Source organism: Mus caroli, unplaced genomic scaffold (genome assembly GCF_978045245.1).
Source record: "Mus caroli unplaced genomic scaffold, Mus_caroli_1 scaffold_6, whole genome shotgun sequence".
In the NCBI taxonomy this organism is placed as follows: domain Eukaryota; kingdom Metazoa; phylum Chordata; class Mammalia; order Rodentia; family Muridae; genus Mus; species Mus caroli.
Window position 1 is genome coordinate 121,928,557 of NW_028227261.1, and position 18,504 is coordinate 121,947,060.

The 18,504-nt window shown below is 44.9% G+C and overlaps 1 protein-coding gene and 1 pseudogene across 2 annotated transcripts in view; one reads left to right on the forward strand and one right to left on the reverse strand.

The window, feature by feature from the left end:
- Nucleotides 1-2,539, reverse strand: part of Casp8ap2 (caspase 8 associated protein 2) — a 39,041-nt gene extending 36,502 nt beyond the window's left edge. The window contains exon 1 of one of the 2 annotated variants that reach the window (XM_021161510.3): nucleotides 2,481-2,539. The gene's annotated coding sequence lies outside the window, so the exon portion shown is untranslated. Of the gene's footprint in view, nucleotides 1-2,233; nucleotides 2,442-2,480 lie in introns of those variants that run through there. The other variant, XM_021161511.2, reaches the window with a different exon arrangement.
- Nucleotides 2,540-15,270: 12,731 nt separating this feature from the next.
- LOC110293537 (cysteine-rich protein 2 pseudogene) lies at nucleotides 15,271-15,982 on the forward strand (annotated as a pseudogene).
- The last annotated feature ends 2,522 nt before the right edge of the window (nucleotides 15,983-18,504 follow it).

Sequence of the window (18,504 nt, forward strand, 5' to 3'; positions counted from 1 at the left end):
TGTTATTTACTTAAAAGCTCTGTTTCTAGTTGTGTGTCTTGGCCCTTAGCACACACCTTAATTCTTCTGGCTGAAATACAGACAGGCCCTCAATACATCCCTTTAATTCCAAAAATGAAGGTAGAGTTTGTAAAAGGAAGCACCCGCTGGGCGCTTTAATCCCGGCACTTGGGAGACAGAGGCAGGCGGATTTCAGAGTTCGAGGCCAGCCTGGTCTACAAAGTGAGTTCCAGGACAGCCAGGGCTATACAGAGAAACCCTGTCTCGAAAAACCAAGAAAAAAAAAAAAAAAGGAAGCACCCATGTTTGAAAGCAGTGTGGAATTGAGTGGCAAAGTGCTGAATCGGAGAAAGATTTGACAGAACAGAGTATGCTCAACTCTCACAAGAATAGAGAGGAAAGGGAAGCTACTAAAAGAGCAGTGCAGAGAGAAAAAAAAAAAAAAGGAGAGAAAACAGCTTTACTGGGACAGATGTACAGAGACAGGTTGCAGAGAGAGAGAGAACAAGCCAGACACAGGAAGACAGAACAAGCCAGACAGGTCAGAAAGAATGAGAAAAGGTGAGCTTACTCAGCAGTAAGTCTGAGGCTGAAAACACTCCAGGACTAGATTAGATTGTACAGCAGCTAGAAGCTTTCAGGACTGAGGCGGTAAGCTTCGGAAATGACAATTACATCACATGAAAAAAGTTACATTTGAATTCAACTCTACATTCCCGTGGGACTTGAGAAAACATGTCCACCTTGCTGATAGTACAGGCCCAGATGGACAAGGGTCATTGGTTTTGTTCCCCACCATCATCAGCTCTTAGCACAGTCTGGCATAGTGGTTAGTAAGTAATAAAATAATTTGTTGAGCTAATGAAATGCCAAATTAGTTAAAGATGATTCCGAAATTTCTACCTCTGATAAGGTGGAAGGCATTCTTTTAATGGTAATGGAGAAATAAAGAAGACCCGGTGAATCACTTGTACAATCTCAGATGAGAATGTCTGTCTGGGTTAGAAATAGAGTTGGATACCTAACAGTTTTTTCTTAAAAGAAAAAGAGAGTTAAGATGATTTGGGGCTCATTAGCATCATGGTGAGAGGTATATTAAAAAAAAAAAATTACAAGTCAATGAGTCTCCTAGGGTGGGAAGGAGAAGAAAGACACAGACACACACAGAGAGAGAGAGAGAGAGAGAGAGAGAGAGAGAGAGAGAGAGAGAGAGAGAGAGAGGAGTGAGAGAGATCTTTCTATATTTCTTCTCATCTCCCATCTGAGTTACTACTGAGAGGAGTGGTACACCTTTGAAACATGCAGAGGCCAAGTTTTAAAAACCGAGAAGCTAATGATTGATTAATAACAGCTGCTGGGCTAGGAAGGTTGCTCAGTAATGTGCAGTCCTCACAGCTTTGAAAAGGCCAGTCCCTAGCACCAAAATGTTCTTTAAAAATGTTACGGGTTGATACCCATTATCTGGAAGGATAAACAGCTTCAACAGATTCATAAGCAAATGCACAGAGAAAGGGGTCATCTAGTCTTTTCTGAAAGCAGTATGAAGTTCAAATTTTTCAATACAGAAAAGCATGCATTTGTAGAAGGAAAACAACCAGGCAAAAGCTAAGAGGCAAATCTCACTCTAGGTTGTGAGGATGAGACAGACATGAAAAGCAGCATACATTACACAAGTCAAGTACTGATATAAGTGTGCTAAGTACTGATTCCCTTTAAATTATCCTGAAGCTCCTATCCAGTCTATATTATTCCTTATCCCGTCTCAATAGATGAGGAACCTAACAGAGCCAATTGGAAAATCTGCTGCAGCCAACAGCTAGAAAGTGGAGAGCTGGGGTAAATTCCAGTCAGATGTCAAAAATCAAAAACACCCCTTCAAACAGAAATCTCTGGACATCTCCCGTAAGATGGCAGGAAATACTATGGAAAAAATAATTTGGGGTATGGTAATAGAGCCAAGAAGTCTTGCCTAGTGGCCTAGTCCCTTCCAAGGCGGAGTTGAAGCTCATAGGAGAAAGGCCTTCGGCGAGAGGTTTGGTGTTGGTGTGGCGAGAAAAGACCGCCAAGAGGATCCTTGAAGCACCAATGCTTCCTGAGACTTCTACATTCCCATGTCAGGGATGGTTCGAGGCGCTGCGCAGAGCACATAAACAACTTCTTAAGCTACCAGCTTGGGAAACTGCCCCTGTCACTGAGCGCCCGACCCTCGGGACAGCCCCTTCTCCACACTCACCGAGAGCTCGGCAGTAGGGACTTGGGAGACACGGGTGGGGGAGGGGAGGGGCGCGCTGTAGACCCGGCGATGCTCCGGGTGCTCGCCCCAGCGCCCCCCGAGACGCTCCGAGGGGCGCTCCCCGAGGACGGCAGCTGGCTCCTCGAGGCCCAGCCAGGCACAACCCTTCGCCCAGAGCGCAAGCCATCCCAGGCGGCACCCCGCTGCCTCTCCCCAGCAGCCCCGCGACAGGCCCTCAGGAACTTACCCGGCCGGCCAGCCCCGCACAGCGGCCGCTGTCCGGACGCCAGGCGCTCCGCCGTCTCCACCAATGGCAGCCCGCGGTAAGGACGCCAGGGCGGGACCGAGCGCCGACAACCAATTAGATAAGACGCAAAGCACGTCTCGGCGCACACAGCCAGTTCCCGCCATTGAAGGCGGAAAAAAAAGATTCCAGTTGGCGCCAAACTCTGGTACTTACTCTTCTGTGGCTCTGAAGGGAAGTGGGCGGGCCGTGACCTCAGTGACAACGGGGCGGGGTTTCTCCGCGGAAAAGACGTCACCAGAGCGGAAGTGGGGCGGGTCTGGGAGAGGCTAATGAAAGGGAAAGTAAGGGTGGAGGCTCCTAGCTGTTTTGGGTGAGAGCAAGTGGAGAAGGCTTGATTACTTAGGTCTTTAGTGTATAAATTGTGTCAGCTGCGCGCTAGACAGCGCTGAGATCTGGCCTTTAAGATGCCATCCTGGATGGTGAACGTAGCGTAGAATTACTAACTCAGCGGGATAGAAGAAGGTTTTTGTTTTGGTTTGGTTTTTTTCCCTATTAAACTTTTTTATGTAAAGCCGGGCGTGGTGGCGCACGCCTTTAATCCCAGCACTTTGGAGGCAGAGGCAGGTGGATTTCTGAGTTCCAGGCAATCCTAGTCTACAGAGTGAGTTCCAGGACAGCCAGTGCTACACAGAGAAACCCTGTCTCGAAACAAACAAACAAACAAAAATATAGAGAATAAATTATTTTTATCGTTTTTCCCCTACTCGAACGCATGCATCTCTGATCCCACCTCCTTACCCACCGAACTTCATGTTCTCTTTCTCAAAAAAAGAAAGAAAAAAAGAAACCAGTAAGAAAAACAAACAGCCGGGCGTGGTGGCGCACGCCTTTGATCCCAGCACTCGGGAGGCAGAGGCAGGCAGATTTCTGAGTTCGAGGCCAGCCTGGTCTACAAAGTGAGTTCCAGGACAGCCAGGGCTACACAGAAAAACCCTGTCTCGAAAAAAGAAAAAAACAAAAAACAAAAGAAAAAACAGACAAATAAAGCCAAGACAATACAAAACGAAACAAAAAGCTCAGACACAAAAACATGAAATTAAATTTATTTTGGTCAACTACTCCTGGGCATGGCCCCTTCCCCAAAACCTGGCTGATAGACCAATGCCACTCTACTAAAGAAAACTGCTGTCTCCTTTCTCCACAGGTTGAATTCAATTGCAAATACCTCCTCAGGCTTGAATCCCAACGGGTCTTATGAGGTTATCATATATTTATTAGTCCTGTTGTGTCTGTTCCTTGGATGACACCGTTCTTGGAGTCATCTGCCACCTCTGGCTGTTGAGAGTCTCTCTGCCTCCTTTTGGGTGATGGATCCCTGATCCTTGAGGAAGACATCCCACTTAGGGCTAAGTGCTCCAAAGATTCACTCTCTGCCCATTGTTAGTTGCTTCCTACTGTAAGAAGTTTCTCTGATGAGGCTTGAATAATGCAGTGATTTAGGGATATAGTGCTATGTCATGACGAGTATTTTATTGGCCTTTGCAGAATCATAGTAGTGGTTTTCCTTCTAGGCTTATGAACTATCTAGTCTCAGGTTCTTGGCCATTTGAGCAGTGTCAGATATGGTCTCACTGAGCAGACCTTAAATCCACACAGAAAATGGTTTGTTATTCCTATAGCATGCACGCCACTATTGCACCAGTATGTGCAGGGACCCATGGTGTTGGCCTGGCATAGATGCCTTGAGAGTCATGCAGCATAGGTTTCTCCGTTTAGAGTCCATGGCTCCTGAAGCACGATGTGCCTTCCCATTCCTGAGAGACCAAATGCTTCAGACAGTGAAGTACTCAGTACTCTTTGTGTTTCTATGTATGGTCGCTCAGAAGTCAAGGAAACATGGAAGGAAGCTTGACAGAAAAATTGGTCTTAGACACTAATTTTGTATACCCTTTATAGTTTGCAGACATCATTGTACCCTGGCAACAGCAACTGTATTGACTCTGGTCATTGCCATTAAATTCTGTTTCTGATAAAGGCGTAAAATGTCTAATTACTCTCCCCACTAGCCTAATTTGATTTCTAACAGCCGTTTCTACCCTGCCCCGGTCAGTAAATGCAGGAACATACAAATATGTCTTGCAGGCATTCCTGTTGTAAATGGCAGGGTCTATAGCTGGGTAATATTGATGATCACCCTTCACCTCCAGGAGCATCCAGAATACCTTTCCAGCACCATACTAGTCAGTAGTGGTGAAGCTTCTAGTTGGGCACCAGCTTAACTTTCCCATGTTCTTAAATATCACCTCACAGTATTTTCACCTCATAGTGGTAGAGAATGAGTTCATGGTGTATGCGAAGCACGTGATCTACCACGGAGCGACACCTAGCTCAGGACTCATCCGAATAAAAATGTATTCATAGTCTCTAGATGAAAGTATACATTTGACTATTTATTGAATAATATATCGTATGACTGGGGTGATGGCTTTGCAAGTAAAGGGCTTTCCACATAAGTGTGAAATTTGGATCTCCAGAGCCCATGTAACTGCTGGGTATCTGGGCCCATCTGTAATTTCAGTGTTCAAGAGGAAGAGACAGGGGATCCCTGGAGCAAGGTGGCTAGCTAGAGCTCTGAATTCAAGTGAGAGACTCTGCTTCAATATATAAGGAATAAGGTAGAGAGCCATCAAAGAAGATAACTAATGTCAATCTCTGGCCTCTACATGCACATATACATATATATATATATATATATATATATATATATATATATATATATATATATATACATATGTACCTGCATGCATATGTGTATGCAAACATGAATATGCATACATTGTGTTCACCACACATACATTGAAAAATCTATTTTGGGTATTTTTTTGTTTTCAATTTATTTGTTTTTATTTTATATACATGAGTATTTTGCTTGCATGCATTTCAGTGCACTATATACCAAGTGCTGTGGAGGCCAGAAGAGAGAGCTGCTGCCCCCTATTCCCTGGAAATGGTATTATGGATGGTTATAAGCTGTCATGAAGGTGCTAGGAACTGAACTCAGATGCTGTGCCAAAGCAGCAAGTGCTCTTAATTGCCGACCCTTCTCTCAGTCTCTTTCATCTCCCCCCAAGCCCCAGTTCCCACAAAATAGATTCTCACATAGTCCAGGCTGCCTTCAAAGTTATGATGTAGTTAAGCATGCTCTTCAACTCCTAACCCTTGGAGAATATTCTGTATTAGAGCTCTCTCTCTCTCTCTCTCTCTCTCTCTCCTTCCCTTCTTCCCTCCCTTTCTCCCTTATTTCCTCCTCTCCTTCTTCTTTGGTTCTTGGGACAGGGTCTTCCTATGCAGTCCAAGCTGCCTTCAACTCACTCAGTTGCCTAGCCTGGCCTCAAACCTGCAATCTTTCTGCCACAGCCTCTCTTGTGCTGGGATTACAGATATACATCACAACACCCAGCTTTTCAATTATTTCGTATATATGGAAATGTAAATTATGTGAATTTAGCATGGTTGCTTAATTAGATCCCTTATTGGTAGGTACATTGACAAATGCAAATAATATGATAATAACTCATCTCACAGATGTCATTTCTTCTTTTTTAAAACAGATCTTACTTCAAATTTACTTGTAAAAACAGCAGGTCACTGGTCATCTGCAAACAATGTGTAAGTAGGTGTGTCCCAGCAGTCCATCTGACTTCACGTTGGCAGGAGCCTTTTCTCTGAGGCCTTCACTGGGGCCCAGCACCTTTGGGAGCCTGAGCTGGAGCTGAAGCTGGGCCTTAGCTGGAGCCGGAGCCTCTATCTTGGTTTGACCCCTGGGCTTTGATTGGCAGAGCCTATGGTCCTTGGTCGTGTAGCTTCAAATCCAGTTCCCAAGCTTGGGGTGAGCAGGGAAAGCCAGGAGGCTGAGGTTGTGGTGAGGCCTCTGACACACCCGGCTTAACCACCTGTGATGGTTTATATATCCTTGGACCAGGGAGTGGCATCATCTGAAGGTGTGGCCTTGTTGGAATAGGTGTGACCTGGTTGGAATGGGTGTGTCACTGTGGGTGTGGGTATAAGATCCTCACCCTAGTTGCCTGGAAGTCAGTCTTCCACTAGCAGCCTTTGGATGAAGACAGAACTCTCAGCTCCTCCTGTGCCATGCCTGCCTGGATACTGCCATGCTCCCACCTTGATGATAATGGACTGAACCTCTGAACCTGTAAGCCAGCCCCAATTAAATGTTGTTTTTATAAGACTTGCCTTGGTCATGGTGTCTGTTCACAGCAGTAAAACCCTAACTAGGACAAGTTGGTACCAGAAGTGGGGTATTGCTGTGATAGGCCTGACCATGCTTTTATTTGAAAGAATGTGGATTTTTGGACTTTGGACTTGGAACTCAGTGGAATGCTTTAAATGGGGCTTAATGGGTCATCCTAGTAGGAATATGGAAGACTTTGTTGCTGGGAGTAATTTGAACTGTGTTGACCTGGCCCAAGAGATTTCAAAGGAGAAGAATTTCAGAATGTGGCATAAAGACTATATTTGTGGTATTTTGGTGAAGAATGTGGCTACTTTTTGCCATTGTCTGAAAAGTCTGCCTGAGGCTAAGGTGAAGAGATTTGGATTAATTGCATTAATTGCATTGACAAAGGAAGTTTCAAAAAAGCCCAGCAGAGACTTTGTTCTCTGGTTAAGTCTTATGAAGAGAAGTTTGAACAAGCATAGCAAGCTTAGAAAGGAAAAATATAAAATATATGGTTTGAGTATTAAAGGAGTACCAGGAAGTGAAATGGAACAAATTCCTGTGTTCTAGGAGATAACAGATTAAGGGAGTGGGACCTTGGGGCAAGATCCTACCCAGCTAAATTAAATCCAGGCATGGTGGTACACACCTTTAATCTCAGGAGACAGGCATGCTGATCTCTGCATTCAAGGTCAATCTACAGAGCAAGAACCAGGATAGCCAAGCTTAGGCAGTGAAGGATTTAGAAAACATAAAGCTAGTGATAATGTAATAGTACAATCTAGTTCCTGTAAGCAGCAGCTTCAGCCATGTGGCTCTGGCTCTAGAGTTAAGGATGGAAGGAACTACTGGGAAAATTGATGCTGGTTAGCTGGAGCTAAGGAATTAGCAGTGATTAAGAAGAGACCAGCATGACTGAGGTGAAATCTTCTGGAAATTGTTTGCTGGGAGCACAAAGAAGCTGTGTTCCAGAGATAACCAAGGTTGCACCTCATGCTGCAGCTGGACTTGGTAATGTGTAAGAGTCACTCAGGTGGTACTGCTTGTGAAGGAATGAAGGGATCATGGAGAGAAGCTGGGGCTTAGCACTGTGAGAGGCCAGGGAAAGCCACTGGAGAAGGTGAAGCCTCAGCTGTAGTTGATGGCCCAGGACTGAAGGGGTCATGCAAAGGATTTGAGGCTTGGACCCTGAAGAGAGCCTATGAGAGGCTATTGGTGAAGCCTAATTGGAGTGGAATACCCCAGTGTATTGGAGATGTCAGTACCATGGAGTGATCACCAAGAACTGCAGCCGTAGTGGCGTGGATCAATCTGAGCTTAGAGTGCTACAGAGGGCAGAGCTGGAAAAGTGATGCCAGCCCTGAGGAGGAGTCCAAAAGATCAAGTGGAATCCCAGACACTGAAACAAGGAGCTGTAACATTGAAATTGCCTTGGAGACTCAAAGATGTTAAAGATGCCAGAGCCATGGGACACATGCTGAGGAAAGCTGCTAACAGGGAGTGGAACCAGTCCAGGAGAAAGCAGTTTGTTGCAGTCAACAAAGATGAAAAAGGAGTGGAGATTTGAAGACCGCTTTGACACCAGCCATCGCGATGCAGAGTTTGGAGTTTGCCCAGCTAGCTGGTTTCCTGCCTTGCTTTGGGGATTACAGTTAATTAAGTTGAATGAATCTCAGAAGAGACCTTGAACTTTGGACTTTTAACATTGTTGTGACTGCTATAGACTATGAGGACTTTGAAAAGTTGGATTAAATGCATTTTGCATTATGCTATGTTTAAGGATGGCCCCCATAGACTCATGTTTTTGAACAAGTCAATGGGGACCAGGGAGTGGAATGTGATGGTTTATATATCCTTGGACCAGGGAGTGGCATCATCTGAAGGTGTGGCCTTGTTGGAATAGGTGTGACCTGGTTGGAATGGGTGTGTCACTGTGGGTGTGGGTATAAGATCCTCACCCTAGTTGCCTGGAAGTCAGTCTTCCACTAGCAGCCTTTGGATGAAGACAGAACTCTCAGCTCCTCCTGTGCCATGCCTGCCTGGATACTGCCATGCTCCCACCTTGATGATAATGGACTGAACCTCTGAACCTGTAAGCCAGCCCCAATTAAATGTTGTTTTTATAAGACTTGCCTTGGTCATGGTGTCTGTTCACAGCAGTAAAACCCTAACTAGGACACCACCTTAGGCTTCACACGGCCTTGATGGCCTCTGCTCATCCAATCATTGCATTTACAGTGTCTGCATCTTCCTTGCTGTTGTGCTTCTTGGCAAAGTACATGTTCCTCAGGAACTTGGGGTCAACTCCTTAAGAGATTTGTGTGTTTGTAACTGTGCCATTTGGGGGATTGGTTGTGAGAGGTGTGGTTCTTGGGCCTGGCCGTGTCTGCATGGTAAACTGAGGTTCCCCCAGCACTGGAGACCAGATAAGCCAAGTCATTTCTTAGCCAAATCATCTCTTAATTCTGGGCTTGCACAGGACAAGAATATTACTAAGTTCCAGAGCAAGAGATTACAGTATGTTAGCAGGTCATGACTTGGGGTTAAGGGAGAAACTGGCTAAAGATGGCATGAAAGAAGTGCTTTGTTTATGAAGCTACAGTATACCATAAATAGGAGATAGTCTTGATTCTGTTTCAAAATTTATAAAATCTATAAAACTAGCATTTTTCTAGAACATTTTTTACAGGTAAAAATTAGGCTGTAATTTCATGCTTCATAAAACTGCCTTTGATCAAACGCCAGAAGTGATGTTCTGGTGAGAGGTTTTAAAGACAAATGTTATTAAGTGCTGTAGTATTCATGCTAGCACATTTTAAAGCAGACACTTTGTAAAACGAGTGATTGTATCTCCCCAGGAGGGTGGTAATTCTGAAGTGAAATGTGGTTTCTTGCCCCCTCAGGACTGAAGTATGAAAGAGCTTAATAAACCCTTACTGGGGACATTTGCTCTGTTTCTTGTCTTTACACTTTGTCCATGAAACAGAGATTTTTTTTTTTTTACAAAAATTTATTTTCTTGTCATGAGTGTTGGTCTGCCTCTCTCTCTCTCTCTCTGTCTCTCTCTGTCTCTCTGTCTCTCTCTCTTTCTGTCTCTCTCTCTCTCTCTCTTTGTGTGTGTGTGTGTCTCTGTGTGTGTGTGTGTAACATGTGTATGCCTATTGCTGTAGAGACCAGAAGAGTATGTCAGATTCCTTGTGAGCTGCCATATGGGTACTGGGAACCACATCCAGTTTCTCTTCAAGAGCAGCTAGTGCCCTTAACAGCTAAGCCCTCCGTAAAGTAGATTTCTTTTTCTTTCTTTCTTTCTTTCTTTCTTTCTTTCTTTCTTTCTTTCTTTCTTTCTTTCTTCCTTCCTTCCTTCCTTCCTTCCTTCCTTCCTTCCTTCCTTTCTTCCTTTCTTCCTTTCTATCCTATTTTCTCTTTTTTCTTTTTTGGAAGTAAAGGTTTTTGACATGAAACAAGATTGTTGTTTTAGAAAAGAACCAGATATTGATAATTTATCTATTGAACTTCAATTGTAAGGTACTTTCAATGGTTTCCTAGTGTCTTTGGGCAACATGTAATCTTGGAACCTTCTTTTTCTATCTTCATTAATAGAATCCAGAATACTTCAAACTCAGTTGAGCTCTATATTGGAGGAGGTAGAGAAATCCCCTAGGTACACTCAGAATCTTCCACTCTGTTGGCTACAATCAGCAGGACTCTGTCTGGTTTTTATAAACCCAGGCACTTGTTTTATTATTGGGGTTGACAAGGCAGGCTTATGCACAAACTGTGACCTATAGGGTATGTCTGACTGTCCCTTAAAGCTGTACTCTTCACCACACTGCTCAGGACTTAAAGCAGGGGTCTGGATAACGTTTTTACATAGCCAGTCTTACTACACTGCGCAGGAGGCAAAAGCTAGATTGTAATATCAAAAGTTCAATTCTACCCCTTCTGGGAAAGAAATATGGCCATCTCAGCCAAGGCTGAGGAAGAGGTGCAGGTCTGTGGAGCTGGCAGGGACATGGGCTCTGGGATCCCTCAACTGAAGCAGTAGGCAAGGAAGGGGTTAGGGTGAGTGCTATACAGGGAGCTCAGGTTTAGGGTATAAGAAATGAAAGACAATGAATGAATAGGACACACAGGGCTCCAGATATCCAAGACCCCACACCTTATTGGGAAACCAGGCTTAATTCTTCGGGGACTCCTTGACCCATCTACCTGCTGGTGGCTTTGCTTCTACATGGCCTCCTGGTTCCGGCTCAGGTAACCTAGGAGCCTCAGCAGGCCTGCTTGGCCACAGGTTTCCTAAGGCTTCCAGAAGTAACCCATGCCAAGTGCTTCTCCAGCTGGGGCATCCTCTCTCTCTCTCTCTCTCTCTCTCTCTCTCTCTCTCTCTCTCTCTCTCTCCCTCCCTCCCTCCCTCCCTCCCTCCCTCCCTCCCTTTATTCTCCTTTTCTTCTTCTTCCTGATGACTCTGGAGCTTGGGGTCCAGCACCCACTGATCTGGTTGCTTCCTCTTGGCAACATCAGACTCCATCGGGGATTGCCAGGTGCTGCCACTTCTGTCTGCCACTTCTGGAGGACATCTGTCAGCTGGGAATCTGGGAACTGGGAATCCAGAAACCGTGAGTCTGACACCCCTGAGTTTGGTAGCCATGAATCTAGACACCATGAGTCTGGAAACCGTGAATCCTATAATCATGAATTCTGCATCCCTGAGCCTGGCAGCCGTTAATCCAGGAACCCTGAATCTAGCAGCCATAACTCCCACAGCCATGAATCCTGTAACCATGAATCTCCCAAGATGAATTCAGAAACCATGGATCCTGAAAGAATATGAGTCTTCTTCCTGTCACCTCAAGCACTTTGTCATGTGTGGAATCTTCATGTTCCCCCTTTGTCCCAAGTCTAGTGTCTCTTCAGCTCCAATTTCTGCCTCCTCTTCCCTTTTCTCTGGATGCTGCTGTTTGATGAGCTCTTGAGGACAACAGAACAGATAATCTAGGGCTGTACCCCCAATGCCCTAGAACCCACTGGAGGTTTTTCTGCTTTCTTCCAAATTCAGGATACTTTTTCAGGCCAGGAAACACAGGGGTCACAGCATCTTCCTCCTAGGCTGCTTGTCAATCAGGGAACACCTGTCACAGTGATGGTTTTGCCCAAAAGACCACCAAGGAGCAGATACTGATGCAATTGCATTAGGGTCTCTTTATTTAAGCTTGAGCTTGAGCTTGGGCTCCATGCCAACCCCGACACAGCAGGAAGGTGGAGCCCTGAGCCTAGTTTTAGGCAAGCATGTATAGAGGCAAGACAGGGGCATCTAGCCTGGTACACTTCTGATTGGGGGACCATTATGGCCTTTAACATAATTGGCTGGTGCTGGGAGCCAAACCATAAACTTAACTTCTGTTTTCCTCCTGATTGATGGTTGTTAGGAAGTGAAGTGTCAGGGGCAGGCTTGTAACCTGGGGAACAACTTGGAAACTGGTGCTAGATGTAGGTTTTGTTGAGGGGTAACCTGGAAACTGGTGCCTGTTATTTTACTTGAGTTCAGCCTTAGGTCAGGTTCTTTTTTTTTTTTTTAAGATTTATTTATTGTTATATGTAAGTACACTGTAGCTGTCTTCAGACACACCAGAAGAGGGTGTCATATCTCATTACAGATGGTTGTGAGTCACCATGTGGTTGCTGGGATTTGAACTCAAGACCTTTGGAAGAGCAGTCAGTGCTCTTAACCGCTGAGCCATCTCGCCAGCCCCCAGGTCAGGTTCTTTAAGATGGAATCTGAACCCCAAAAGATTTGGTCTCTCAAAGATCAAAGTGAATGAGTAACAACCAAGACCCTCAGCATCACAGCATCTGTCTAGAATGCAGAACACTTCTGTCTTAGTCAGGGTTTTACTGCTGTGAACAGACACCATGACCAAGGCAAGTCTTATAAAAACCAACATTTAATTGGGGCTGGCTTACAGGTTCAGAGGTTCAGTCCATTATCATCAAGGTGGGAGCATGGCAGTATCCAGGCAGGCATGGCACAGGAGGAGCTGAGAGTTCTATGTCTTCATCCAAAGGCTGCTAGTGGAAGACTGACTTCCAGGCAACTAGGGTGAGGATCTTATACCCACACCCACAGTGACATACCCATTCCAACCAGGTCACACCTATTCCACCAAGGCCACACCTTCAGATGATGCCACTCCCTGGTCCAAGGATATACAAACCATCACACCTGCTGTGTAGACGAGGGCAGTGGAGTCTGCACAGCCCCTGAGACACCAGGTTGCTAAATTAGAAATGTTTTTGATATACTCATGCCTCACAGACCAAGTAGGACTCAGATTCATGGCTCCTTGGCTTCCTGAGTGCAGGGATTAGGGGCTGTGTGACCACAAGAAGCAATTTAGATTGGAACTTTTTTTTTTTTTTTTTTCCAAAACAGAGTTTCACTTTAGAGCCCTGGCTGTCTCGGAACTTCCTCTGTAGACCAGACTGGCCTCAAACTCAGGCATGGCACTGGAGCAGTTGCTGAGAGTTTACTTCTTGAGACAAGGCAGAGTCACTGGGAATGGCTGTAGCTTTTTGTTGTTGTTGTTTAAACCTAAAAGCCCTCCCCACTGATACATCTTCTCTATCAAGGCCACACCTCCTAATCCTTCCCAAACAGTTCCAGTAACTGAGGACCAAGCATTCAAATATCTGAATTGATGGGGGCCATTCTCATTCAAACCAGCACAGTACCTGTCTCAGGATGTTACTTCTTGTTATTGATGTGAGGTTATGAGGATGTAGACTCCTCGCAGTCTTTGGTGTGTTCTCCTGGCATTCACTCAGTTGTTAAAAAGTCTTCAAGGATGAACTGGTCAGATTGATTTATCTGTGTGGGCCAAAGAAATTTAATGATGCTTTACAATCATAATAAAAGTTTGAATTAAATAAATAGATATACAGTTAATCTTCATTTTGTCTTTGTACTGGCTAGTTTTGTGTCAACTTGACACAGCTGGAGTTATCACAGAGAAAGGAGCTTCAGTTGAGGAAATGCCTCCATGAGATCCAATTGTAAGGCATTTTCTCAATTAGTGATCAAGGAGGAAAGGCCCCTTGTGGGTGGGACCATCTCTGGGCTGGTAGTCTTGGTTAAGAGAGCAGGCTGAGCAAGCCAGTAACATCCCTCCATGGCCTCTGCATCAGCTCCTGCTTCCTCACCTGCTTGAGTTCCAGTCCTGACTTCCTTGGTGATGAACAGCAGTATGGAAGTGTAAGCTGAATAAACCCTTTCCTCACCAACTTGCTTCTTGGTCATGATGTTTGTGCAGGAATAGAAACCCTGACTAAGACAGTCTTCTAATTTGAACATTTATTTTCTTGAGTATATACACAAGAGATACATTGAACAAGTATCCTTCCTGCCTCCTTCTTATTCATACAGTAATCTTACCTTGAGACTGTTCATACTAGGAACTTCTTGTTCTCTTTTCAAACTAGCTTATGCATAAATGAACAATTTTATTTACTTACTTACTTACTTACTTATTACTGAGTTATGGTCTCCTCATGTCACTCTAGCTGCCCTGGAACAGACTAGGCTGGCAATAAACTCAGAGACTGGCCTGTATTTGCTACCGTATTGTTGAGTTTAAACACATGTGCGTCCACACTTTTTATGTTTCAGTACTGAATATATTCATTAAATGTATGGAGTTCATTATTTTGCTTGTAAATTTTATAATTAAATGTTAAAAGCTCCTTGGACAGTGACTCATTACTACTTAAATATATGTATGCATATATAGTATGTTTTCACTCAGTTAGCTCTCCTAACAGTCAGTCTGTCTGTCCTTGAGGCTAGATAAGTTTGACTCCTTAAGGCATCCTCCTCAGCAGATGGGAAAAGATACAGAGACCTACAAGCAGACACTATGCAGGGAGTGAGAGACCTTGGAACACTCAGCTCTAAATGGGATGTCTCCATCAAATTCTTCCCCTCACAGCTCAGGGAACCCTGTAGAAGAGAAGGCAGGAAGAGTGTGAGAGGCAGAAGGGATGGACAGTACCAAGAAAACAAGGCTTTCAGAATGCAACAGTATTGATGCACATATAAACGTAGAGGCTGAGGCAGCATGCACAGGTCCTCACAGGTCATAAGACGGTGGGTGAGTCTGTGCATCTAATCTGTTTCTTGTGTCTTTTCTTGGGCTGTTTTCTTTCTGTTTGTTTGGTTGTTTGTCTGATTTGTTTGTTTTACCATATTATATTATATTATATTATATTACTATGTCTTAGAAGCTTTTTTTTTCCCATTGAGACACAGAAAGGGAGTGGATCTGGATGAGAGGGAGATAGGAAAAAATTGGAAAGAGTAGAAGAAGGGGAAGACATAATCAGGATATATAGTGTGAAAAACTATTTCCAATAAAGAAAAACAATTTGACTCCTTACCAATTTATCTTTCATTGACATTTTTTATGTAAAAATCAAAACAAAATCTGTCTAAAAATAGGATAGGCAAGTAGTACTTAAGAAATATCAGTGTTGAGGCGCGGGCGTCGGCACAGAGTGCGGGTGGAGGGCGCGGACCAACCGAGCGCACCGACCATGGCCTCCAAGTGTCCCAAGTGTGACAAGACCATATACTTCGCCGAGAAGGTGAGCTCCCTGGGCAAGGATTGGCACAAGTTCTGTCTCAAGTGCGAGCGCTGCAACAAGACACTGACCCTGGGCGGTCATGCTGAGCATGATGGGAAGCCCTTCTGCCACAAGCCCTGCTATGCCACACTGTTTGGACCCAAAGGCGTGAACATCGGGGGCGATGGCTCCTACATCTACGAGAGGCCTCAGACGGAGGCCCTTCAGGTCACTGGCCCCATCGAGGTCCCCGTGGTGAGGACTGAGGAGCAGAAGACCAGCGGGTCCCCCAAGGGTTCCAACAAAGCCTCTAGTGTCACCACGTTAACTGGGGAGCCCAACATGTGTCCATGATTCAACAAGAGAGTGTACTTCGCTGAGAAGGTGACCTCTCTGGGCAAGGATTGGCACTGGCCCTGCCTGCGCTGTGAGCGCTGCTCCAAGACCCTGAACCCAGGCGGGCATGCTGAGCAAGATGGCCAGCCCTACTGCTACAAGCCTTGCTATGGAATACTCTTTGGACCCAAAGGAGTGAATACTGGTGCTGTGGGCAGCTATATCTACGACAAGGACCCGGAAGGCACAGTTCAGCCCTAGATCTGCAGATGCTGTCCTCGGGGTCACCTGTTTGACCTGGAGGCAAAGTGGCCTGTTGCCTAGATATGCCTCAGCGTGTCTCGCCTGCAAATCCGGAACCTAAGTAGTGAAGGAGAAAGCCTGGATAGTCCCAGAGCTTCAGCCCCCTTTGTCACCTTGGCGTGTCTCGTGTTGCCCACCGTTTACTTTCTGTTTGTGTGCCTCCGTAGCCCCCCATGGGTCCTGTGTTCCTATGTTCCTGTGTCCCTGATAGCTCTCCAAGGTGACTGTCCTATGATATCCCTTTGCCCACACCTGCCCACCAGTATTATTTATGCTCTGCTTGGCAGTGATGGCTGTGAGCTCACAGCATTCCCAGGGTGATGACTGGCGCCCTTGAGAGGAACCCTCTGCTGGTTCCCACACTACTCCCTACCTACCCTCACATGCTTCATGGCTATGGAGACTTTTGCTGTCAATAAATAGTTTGGTTTGAAAAGAAAGAAAGAAAGAAAGAAAGAAAGAAAGAAAGAAAGAAAGAAAGAAAGAAAGAAAGAAAGAAAGAAAGAGAAAGAAAGAAAGGAAGAAAGAAAGAAATCTCAGTGTTAGCCGGGTATGGTAGCACATGCCTTTAATCCCAGCACTTGGGAGGCAGAGGAAGGCAGATTACTGAGTTCAAGGCCAGTCTGGTCTACAAAGTGAGTTCCAGGACAGTCAGGGCTATACAGAGGAACCTTGTTTCAAGAAAGGAAGAAAGAAAGAAAGAAAGAAAGAAAGAAAGAAAGAAAGAAAGAAAGAAAGAAAGAAAGAAAGAGAAAAAAAAGAAATATCAGTGTTTTTACATTTACTTCTACATTTTATATGGAAAAGTCCAAGCTTAGAAATGTGCCCGAGAGCTAAGGTTTAGAGCCATCATCGGGTTCTAGTATTTGAATGAAAATGAGGCCATGACCACACTTAGGTATCATCGAGGAGAAGGTTTTTTGTAGATATGAGGGAGAACACAGACAGAGACATCTGGAAGGGTCCAGACTGAACATAGCCAGCAGAATAAACCAGGCCATGAGAGGGGAGAGGGAGACAGAAAAGGAAAAAAGGCAAATGGATGAAGAGAGGAACCAAGGACCAAGAGGCCAAAAAGAGAAGGTAGGCAAAATGGCTGGGTTTTATAGGAAAAGGGAGGCTGGTGGAAGGCTAGTCTTGGTTGTCAACTTGACTATATTTGGAATGAACTTCAATCCAGAAATGGAGGGCACACCTGTGAGAGATTTTTCTGCTTGGTTTGAGGTGGGGAAATCCACTTCTAGTCTGGACCTTTGATCTGGATCCTGAAGCAGGAAGACACAAAACAATGAAGCGTTTGGTTGTTGCCTTGCAAGCACATCCATTCCTTTATTGGCATTAGAGCCTTCTTCTTTCAGATACCAGCATATACTGAAGACCATCCAAGACATCCAGCCTTTGCACTGAGCAATTGCTGGACTTTCTGTTCATAGCTAGCCATTGTTGGATTAGCTGGACTACAGCCTGCAGACAGTAGCCCCTTTTTCTTTCTCTCTTTCTCTCTTTCTCTCTCTCTGATTCATATAAATAGATTTTATATATCTATAGATAGACATATAGATATAGATACATATAAATGAATATTGATACATATAAATATATAGATGGCTATATATAGACATAGATTTAGATGAATATATATAGACACACAAATATATAGATGAATAGGTAGGTAGATAGAGATAGATAGATAGATTCTTCTATAAAATTTGTTACTCTAGAGAACCCCAATTATTATGGGAGGGAAGCCAAGGTCAAGAGCTAGAGAGGTTTAGGTTGGAATTTGTCTTAGGGTTTTACTGCTGTGAACAGACACCATGACCAAGGCAAATTTTACAGGAACATTTAATTTGGTCTAGCTTACAGGCTCAGAGGTTTGGTCCATTATTATCAAGGCAGGAGCATGGCAGCACCCAGGCAGGCATGATGCAGAGGAACCGAGTTCAACATCTTGCTCTGAAGACAAACAGGAGAAAACTGGTTTCCAGGTGTTGGGAGCTATTAAGACAACACAGTTGTCCTGATCTCTGAATTGGGCCTCTCCCCCCGAGAAGAAAAGGGGGTCAAAAGTGGGCCACCGACACACCGCTCTGAGAACAACCACAGATTGTTCCAGCCCTAAGTCAGCGCCAGATGTCTTGACCTCAAGATGTACCTTGATGCCACTCAGAATGTTTCCGTGTCGTTATTCGCACAAGGTTCTTGTCTCTCTCTATCTCCCCATTTGGTTCTTAGGAGAAGGTCCCTCAAGACCCTCGAATAACTGGACCTGCTGGATGGGTCAAGTGGCGTCAGACGTGGGGCACGAGGTATGATCACCCTCCAGACAACGGATTCAAGAGGTACCGCGCAGACAGTGAGACAGTTCCCCGCCACTTCGCTCGAGTGTCGCGGACGACGAGAGGTAAGCCTAGGCATTCAGTTGTTGTCCCATTAACCATGGGGAATGTTCTGTCCAAAGAGACAGTTTTTAGTCAAGAGATGAAGGGGTCTCTTTAGGAGAGAGGGATAAGAGCTAAAAAAAAAAAAAAAAAA